Source organism: Mauremys mutica, chromosome 12, assembly GCF_020497125.1.
Source record: "Mauremys mutica isolate MM-2020 ecotype Southern chromosome 12, ASM2049712v1, whole genome shotgun sequence".
Classification (NCBI taxonomy): domain Eukaryota; kingdom Metazoa; phylum Chordata; order Testudines; family Geoemydidae; genus Mauremys; species Mauremys mutica.
The window spans coordinates 21,106,525-21,115,483 of NC_059083.1; positions in this window are offsets into that span (position 1 = coordinate 21,106,525).

Below are 8,959 nucleotides of genomic sequence, written 5' to 3' on the forward strand. Positions count from 1 at the left end.
AAGGTTAGAGCCTCACCAGATCCTGAGGGTTTGTTTCTTAATCCTCACTATCTAATTTGTGGCTGGACTCATTCTCCATTGCAAGTGTCTGAGCCTTCTTTTTAATCTTCCAGAGTGGTTGGGCACGAGCTTGTCTTGTGGCAGGGAGTTCCACCGGCCAAGTGTGCCTTGTGTGATCAGTCAATTTGTTGCCGTTCAGTTTCACTGAATGTACGTTTTATGCATTTACCTTCAAGTACATTTGCCTTCTTTTTTCCATTTTTTAAAAACTTTATAGCTTGGTGCTACAGAATCAGTCTTGACATCCCAGGAGTTGTTTTCTTTAGAGACTGATCCACCCCAAGTTTATGATCGGACCAGGACAGGTCCTTCTCCTCACCACACATCATTTACCCTCCTCCTCACACACACACAAATCCCTGTGTCCTGACTGTAATTGGTGCAGCGACGCTGCCTGAGTCTGCAGAAAGCCTGAGCCCATTGCTCTGAGAAGGGAGACCTACGCCATGCACGTCAATGGGGCGATAAATCCTATGCCCAATGTAGAAATCGTGATATATTTCATTGCTCATTAAAGCCCTGAGAAAAGGCGTCGGACTATGACAATCACCACATCTCATATTGTCAGGCCAAGTGGTGGCGTCTGGGGGATACCACTGCTTACTGGGCTTATCTCAGAGGGCAGAAGAATTGGTCCAGCCACCTAGCACTGTCTACACAGAGACTTAGGTCAGCGTAGCTGCACCGGTGGGGAGTGGATTTTTCTGCTGATGGATGTTTTTAGCCCAGACCAGCCCCGGCTCGGTGGTGCTGGAGTCCCCAAGCTCCCTGCTACTCCCCATTCAGGAGCAGTTTGGGCCGGGACGCGGGAGAAGCTGGACTGCGAAGTGCTCAGAGCTGAGCCTGCTGGGATCCGGAGAGAGTCACAGCCCTGCCGGCCCCGATCCCTGTCTGATTTGCCAGGTGAGAATTTCACTAGGCCAGGGGCTTTTTTTCGTTTCTTTATTAAAAAAAAAACCAACCCCCCTGCCCTCCTCCCCCTCAACCTGCCCACCAGGGGCGGAGAAAAACCTGACCACAAACGGCCTGGCTGCACCCGCTTCCTCCTGCCAGCGATGCTGGAAACCAGAGCCCGGTGCTGAGTGCAGCCAGCAGTGACTGCGCCAGGCGGCTCCCCGGAGGGTCACTCAGGCAGCCCCGGGGGACCTGAGGTTTGCGCAGGGTGGGCGAGATGTCGCCTTGTAAGGGGCTGGGGAAGTGCAGGGACTGGACCCATTGGCTTTCAGATTCTCACCCCCTGCCCCAACTTAGCCTCCTCCTGCCCCCCGTTTCGCTAGCAGGGGGCAGGACGTCAGAGCTGCTGAGCTCACTGCATCCGCCAGGGCTCCTGGACCCCTCCATGGGCCCCACAACCTTCCAGGGAACCCACTCCCCCCTGCCAGGGGCTGTGTGCCCCCGTCCATTCCCCTCCAGGCCAGAGACTCTAATGTTCTATGTTCTCCTTAGCGTTTACCCAGCCCTCTGCCTGTGAAAGCCCTGCCCAGATACACTAACCCAGTCAGCGTTAGCGCACACCCAGGGTGGGTGTGTAAGTATTACTACACCACGTACAGATGGGGAAACCGAGGCAGGGAGGTGCAGTACCTTGGTCATGGTCACCCAGCGCATCAGTCACACCAGACCTCACTGCTTCTACTCGAGCCTCCCCTCTTGGGGCCAGTCCTGACGGGGCCTGGGCTGACAGACCTTCTCCCATCTCACTCTGTCGGGATCCGGTCTCTTCCCAGAGGATCAGCTGGGTTAAAGCCGGGTCAGGTTTCCTTCAGCCCAAGCAGGAGAAGTTGCAAAGCACTGACCAGAGAAACGGGTTGGCAGGAGATTAGCTAAAGTCAAAGGAGAAGGGAGAGGCCGGCCAGGCAACATTGCTCCGTACTCAGGGTACTCTGGGTGCGGCTACACAGGGGTAAAAGCTCCGTCTGCGCCGCTCGGCTGTGGCTGGCCCGGTCACCTGATTCAGCTCCGCGGCGCTCAGGCTGCCGGGCCAAACACGGCCGTGTAGACATCCGGGCTCAGGCTGGAGCCCAGCTTTTGGGCCCCCCTCCTCCCCTTCCTCAGGTTCCCAGAGCTCGGGCGCCAGCCGGAGCGTTTCCACAGCAGTTTTTCAGCCCTGGATGCTGAGCCCCGTGACCCTGAGTCAGCTGAGGGGCTTTTAGTCCTGTCCGGTTGGACCCTGCCCGGACCTGAGCCCCAAGGCCAGGCTCGGGGGTGTCTGACTCACTCGTGCTCAGCAGGAAATTCTGCAGAACAGCTTCCGAGTTTCAGTGCATTAAATATGAAAGTGTCTCAGCTCAGCAGTTCCCCGGTGAGTTATTTCTCTGAACTCCAACTCGTTTCCCTCGACCCCCCATTCCCGTCTTTCGAGGTGTCTGGACTTTTTGAACTGGGGGCACCGAGCTGCATCGTGGGGGACGAACGGAGGCTTTGGCTGGTGGGAAGGGAGCGGCTGGGGCTTGGCTGGGGCAGCGGGGAGGCAGGTTGGGAGTGGGGGAGAAGCGAGTGAACTGGCTGCTGCTGGTAAAACTCCCACCTGCCAAAAGAGCTAGTGAAGAAATTATTTTAAAGACTCAACATTTGTTGACACCTGACATGAGATAAGTTCTGTGGGGAAGGAGGGACCTGCCTGTCGTGTCACAGCTACCAACCGATGAAAACACCAGGACGGGTCAGAACCTCGGCTGGTGTAAACTGGCATCAGCCCCATGACTCCCATGGGGCAACACCACCCTACACCAGCTGCAGATCTGGCCCCGTTGAGCCAATGGAGCAACCCCAGTGTAGCCCCACTGGGAAACTGGCCCTATCCCCGTGGGAAGGGAACTGCTCTCTGCCGCGCTGCGCGGACGCTGCCTGGGCCGCCCGAGGTGCTATGAGCACGTTTGTTGTTATTTGTAAGGGGATGAATTGTTTTCTTGAAGCCTTCACAGTTTCAGGCCGGGGACATTTCCTATGGGCAGGCCTGGAAATGAGCCTTGGTGCAATTAGAAAAAAAAATGTTCAAGATTTTACAGCCTCTTTTTATTTCCAAAGGGACCAGGCTGCAGGGCAGCGCCAGCCACAAATGAGCAGAAACTCGCGCACTCGCTCACCCATAAGAACGGCCAAACGGGGTCAGACCAAAGGTCCATCCAGCTCAGTGTCCTGTCTCCGACAGTGGCCAGTGCCAGGTGCCCCAGAGGGAATGAACAGAACAGGGGATCATCCAGTGACCCATCCCCTGTCGCCAGTTCCCAGCTTCTGGCAAACAGCGGCTCGGGACATCCAGAACATCGGTCACGGCAGCGTTTGGATTACACCCGTTGTTGCAAACACCATCACTTTACCGGGTCTCTGCGGCTGAGACGCTGGGACTTGGTGGGCTGAGAAGTGTAAACACGACAGACGGACACTTTCAAACCCAGGCCCCTAAAGCCAGTCAGCTGACTCCACCGGTGAATGAACGTGGCCTGATTCTCACCCGGTACCTAACTCTTCCTGACGCACGGGGGCTTCGGCCTCCTCTAGCGGAGATGCCACAGAAGAGTTTGCTATTTGCCTGTTAATTAACAGAGGGGCCCTGTTAGCTCCAGCAGTGAAGGCTCCTGTTTTCGGTTCCCAAGGTCCCCGGTTCTGTCCCTGAAGCTGACCCCGACGGGGTTTGCTCCCAGTGCACCCGGCAGCACCGCTGAGCTAACGGGCCGGGTGTGTTAATAACCCTGGGGCTGCAGCAGATTCGGGTTAGCCTGGGCTGCCCTGAGTGTGTGCAGGGTCCATGGGACTGGTGGGGCCTCAGCCCCTGGGATGGACCGAGCTGCTTAGCTGGGTGCTGCCTCTGGGCCCCCCAGAGCGACAGCGCTGGGCTGGGAGGGGTGATGCCAAACCCACTGCAGTCAGGGGAGCCTTTCCAGTGACTCCAGTGGGCTCTGGCCCTGGCCCTGGGGCAGGGTGGGGCAGGGAGAGGGAGGTTCATGCCAGCAGGGCACACGCCCAGGGCAGCTCTGATCCTCGCTGGGCAGGCAGGGACAGCTACAGCCAAGGGACCGGTCACCAGCTGAGCTGGGCCAGAGGGGAGCCTGCTCCTGCCGCCCTCATCCAGCCCGTCAGACCGGAGCCCTGAGCTCAGCTGGGCGCCAGCCAAGGGGAAGAGGAACAGGGAAGGGAGCTGGCAGAGCTCAGGGGGAAGGACAACGCACAAAGATCCCCAAACACAAGGGAAGTGCCGGGGACTAACTGCTGCCAGTTGCACTTTCATCTTTACTCGTTAGGTCAAAGCGAGGTTACTTGTGGTTATTACAGGCCAACGACCTTCCTACACACTGAGCCCCCCTGCCCTGCCCTGCCCTAGCACCCCCAGGGCCGCCCGGCGGGGGGGAGTGGGGCAATTTGCCCTGGGGCCCTGCAGGGGCCCTGCGAGCCCTGGCCGAGAATCCCTTTCCTCACCGGGCGGCACGCCGAGCCTGTGGCAGCAGCGGGGGCCCTTCAGTCGCTCCGGGTCTCCGGCAGTGGGGGGGCCCTTCAGTGCTGCCGAAGACGCGGAGCGACTGAAGGGCCCCCGCCACCGAAATGCCGCCGCCGCAGACTCGGACTGCCGCCCGGTGAGAACAAGCTCCCTGAATCCTCTGGGCAGCACTGTGCCCCCCAGCAAGAACTGGAAGATGGCTCCCACCCAGGGGCGGCTCTAGGGATTTTGCCGCCCCAAGCACAGCAGGCAGGCTGCCTTCGGTGGAACGCCGGTGGGAGGTCCCCGGTCCCGTGGATTCGGCAGCACGTCTGCGGGAGGTCCCCCAAAGCAACCCTCCGCAGGCATCGCCAAAGGCAACCTGCCTGCCGGCCTCGCGGCGACCAGCAGAGCACCCCCCCCGTGGCTTGCCGCCCCCGGCACGTGCTTGGCGTGCTGGGGCCTGGAGCCGCCCCTGCTCCCATCGCTGCAAATAGGTGACTGCAAAGTAACTCACAGAGCAGAAAGCGACAAGGCGGGAGGCTGTGAGCTGGATTCTGATCTCAGTGTCTCCCTGACTTCCGTGGAGTGACACCGGTTCAGACCTAGCCCAGAGCAGAGCCGCATGGGGCTCCCTGTGCAGACACACTCAGCAGTAGCTCCGTGTTCTGCTCGTTCATCACAAAACGCTGGGGGAAGCTCATGCTGCAGGCACCTCTCAGGGGCTGATCATTTCTCTAGAGCTGAGAAGTGATTGCCAGATGTTGCACTAAAGGGTTAATCCTTGGTACAGCCTGGTAGAGTCCAGCTGGCCCACAGGCAGTGTGACCGACCCAGGCCAGTGGGGTGCAGGAGTCTGGCAGAGGGTGAATATACTGGTCACTGGATGAGCAGTTTTCTGTTCCCTGAGTGACCAGAGCAGGGGCTGCACTAGAGTGATCAGGAACCTGCTAGAACCAATTCAGGCAGCCAGGCTGATTAGATCCCCTGCAGCCAATCAAGGCAGCTAATCAGGGCACCTGTGTGTAAAAATGAGCTCACTCCAGTTTGTGGGGTGTGTGTGAGGAGCTGGGAGCAAGAGGCACCAGGAGCTGAGAGTGAGGGGCTGCTGCTGCTGGAGGACTGAGGGGTACAAGCGTTATCAGACACCAGGAGGAAGGTCCTGTGGTGAGGATACAGAAGGTGTTGGGAGGAGGCCATGGGGAAGTAGCCCAGGGAGGTGTAGCTGTCATGCAGCTGTTACAGGAGGCACTATAGACAGCTGCGATCCACAGGGCCCTGGGCTGGAGCCCGGAGTAGAGGGTGGGCCCGGGTTCCCCCCAAACCTCCCAACTCCTGATCAGACACAGGAGGGGTTGACCCAGACTGTGGGGAAGATCACGGAGGTGAGCAAATCTGCCACTAAGCGCAGGACCCGCCAAGATAGAGGAGGCAGCTTATCCCAGCTGGACACAGACTGCTCCTGTCTGCGACATGCTAGGAACATCCAGGGGTCACTTCTTAGCCCTTTATCAACCATCTGTAAATGGAACCTTTGTGATACATTTGAGCACTGAAAAAACAGCGCGGAGTCCTTGTGGCACCTTAGAGACTAACACGCTTATTGGGCAGAAGCTTTCACGGGCTAAACCCCCTTCATCGGCTGCACGGAGTGGAACATACAGTAGGAAGATAGAGATACATAGTACATGAAAAGAGCCAAGTCTAACAAGACAATTCAATTACAGTGGGCTATTCTCAGCAGGAGGAAAAATCCCTTTTGTAGTGGTAAGCAGGGTGGCCCATTTCAAACAGTGGACAAGAAAGTGCGAGTATCAGCAGGGGGGAAATTAGTTTTTGTAACGACCCAGCCATTCCCTGTCTTTATTCAGGCCTAATCTGATGGTGTCCAGTTTGCAAATTAATTCCAGTTCTCCAGTTTCTTGTTGGAGTCTGTTTTTAAAGGGTTTTTTTGCTGAAGAATTGCCACTTTTAAATCTGTTACTGAGTGACCAGGGAGGTTGAAGTGTCTCCGCCTGGTTTTTTAATGTTATAATTCTTGATGTCTGGTTTGTGTCCATTTATTCTTTTGTGTAGAGACTGTCTGGTTTGGCCAATGTACAAGGCAGAGGGGCATTGCTGGCACATGATGGCATAGATCACATCCCCCAACTGTACCCCCTCTCCAACTCTCCCTTCCCCTCCCCAGCCCCGGCATTCTCTAATTGGGAACCTCAATATGGTAACCCTAGAGGGGTAGGGCAAAAAAATGAGAATTGATGAACAGACCGGAGGGGCAGTGTTTTCTCCCAAGATGTGCCCAGCTGGCACGTGTGACACACCCAGACTGAGGTGCCTAACAAAAGCCTAACAGAGAAACAGGCACTGGGTTATCATAGGGGTTTCTTTAACTCCTGGGGAAATCTTTTTTGTTGTCTGGATTGTTACAGACAGACCTGCTGACAGGTGTTTTGAAATGAATTACCAAAATAATGGAAACTGGCATGATTATACTGTGTTATGTTGACATACAAAATATGCAAAATTTTGCAGAATTTAAACTATTGGGTGCAGAACTTTTAATTTTTTGGCATGGAATTCCCCCAGGAGCATAAAATGACCTTTCCTCACAACATAATAACATAAAAATGGCCCTACTGCGTCAGAAGAAAGGTCCATCTAGCCCAGTATCATGTCTTCCGCCAGTGCCAGGTGCCCCAGAGGGAATGAACAGAACAGGGAATCATCAAGTGATCCCTCCCCTGTCACTCATTCCCAGCTTCTGGCTTCAGGACTTGCTGGTTTAAAAACAAAGCTGAAAGCAGCCCAACCTTCCTATTTCAAGGGGACCGGAGCCACTGTTATGCAGCGGAGAAACATGGGGAGAAGCTTCATGATGTGTTGTTTCATGGCACGCACACAGACACACAGACATGCGCACGAGACGTTAGGTTAAATCCAACAAGACTCTCACTGGAAGATTGCAACGTGTCCTGGTGTCAGCACTTAGACGCCAGCATGATAACACACAAAAAGCAAAACCAGGGAGCGAGAAAACAGGCTGCTCCCCTAGGCAGTGAGGCCCAGCTCAACCCGCTTGGTTCTCGGCTGGCTGTTGGGGACCTGACTTGGATTTCAGGCTTTCTGACAGAGCCTCCTTGGCTGCCAGCAGGAGCAGGAAACTCCCTCCCTGCCATAGCATCATTAAATACAGGTGGATGCTGCTCAAAGGAGCTTCCAGCGTAGTCCTGCTCTACCCCGTTCTGGCTGGGCTGGGGAAGCGCTGGCATCGCTCTCTCTGGCTGTGCTACGTTTGAACACCACAGCCATCGGCTCCAAATGCTCAGGGAACATTTGAGGCATCAATGGGCAGAACTCTAGTGGTTTTGGGGGTAACCAGGAAACCAATGGGGGAACATGGGGGACACACGGAGCCCTTTGACCTCTGGTTGGCAGAGCGAGCAGCCTCACTCTAAGTGGCTGTGGAGTGAAGGGCGGGTTGATGGCGACATTGATGCTTCCCAGCATAACAGCTCCCACCCCCTCCACCCCGTTCAGCTCTGCTCGTCGTCCCAATGGAATTTAATGGGTTGACACCCTCAGTGACTGAGCTCCCAGCCAGAGACAGAAAGAAAACCAGAGTGGGGGGTCATGGGGAGAGGGACATACAAAGCCCCTCACATGGGACGATGGGGCAGTGGAGAGCACATGGACTCCCTGGCAAGGGGATGGGGCGAGAGGGTATAGAGAGCCCCTGGCAGGGAGGGATGGGCTGGGTGGTATGACCTGGGGGGAGGAGAGAATGGGGAACCCTGCTATGGGGGAATGTAGCAGCACACAGAGCCCCTGGCGGGGGGGAATGGATGGGGGGTGCAGAACCCCTGGCAGTGGAGGGCACATAGAGACCCTGGCGGGGGGGGAGGGGGTTCCCGTGAGATATGGGAAAGTGGCACCCAGGGAGGTTGTGAGAGGCACGCTGGGGTCCAGGAGCCTTGGAGGGCGCAGTGAGCTCAGCAGCTCTGATGTCCTGCTCCCTGGTAGTGTAAGGATGTGGGGGGAGGGTAAGCTGGGGGAGGGGGTGAGAATCTGAAAGCCAATGGGTCCAGTCCCTGCACTTCCCCAACTCTTTAAAAGGCGACATCTCGCCCGTCCCGCGCAAACCACAGGTCCCCCGGAGCTGAGTGACCCTCCGAGGAGCCGCCTGGCGCAGTCACTGCTGGCTGCACTCAGCACCGGGCTCTGGTTTCCAGCATCGCTGGCAGGAGGAAGCGGGCGCAGCCAGGCAGTTCGTGGTGAGGCTTTTCTCTGCCCCCGGTGGGCAGCTGGGGGGGGGGGGGTTGGTTTTTAAATAGACACCTAAAGACCCCTGGCCTAGTGAAATTCTCACCCGGCAAATCAGACAGGGATCGGGGCCGGCGGGGCTGTGACTAACCCGGCTCTCTCCGGATCCCAGCAGGCTCAGCTCTGAGCACTTCGCAGTCCAGCTTCTCCCGCGTCCCGGCCCAA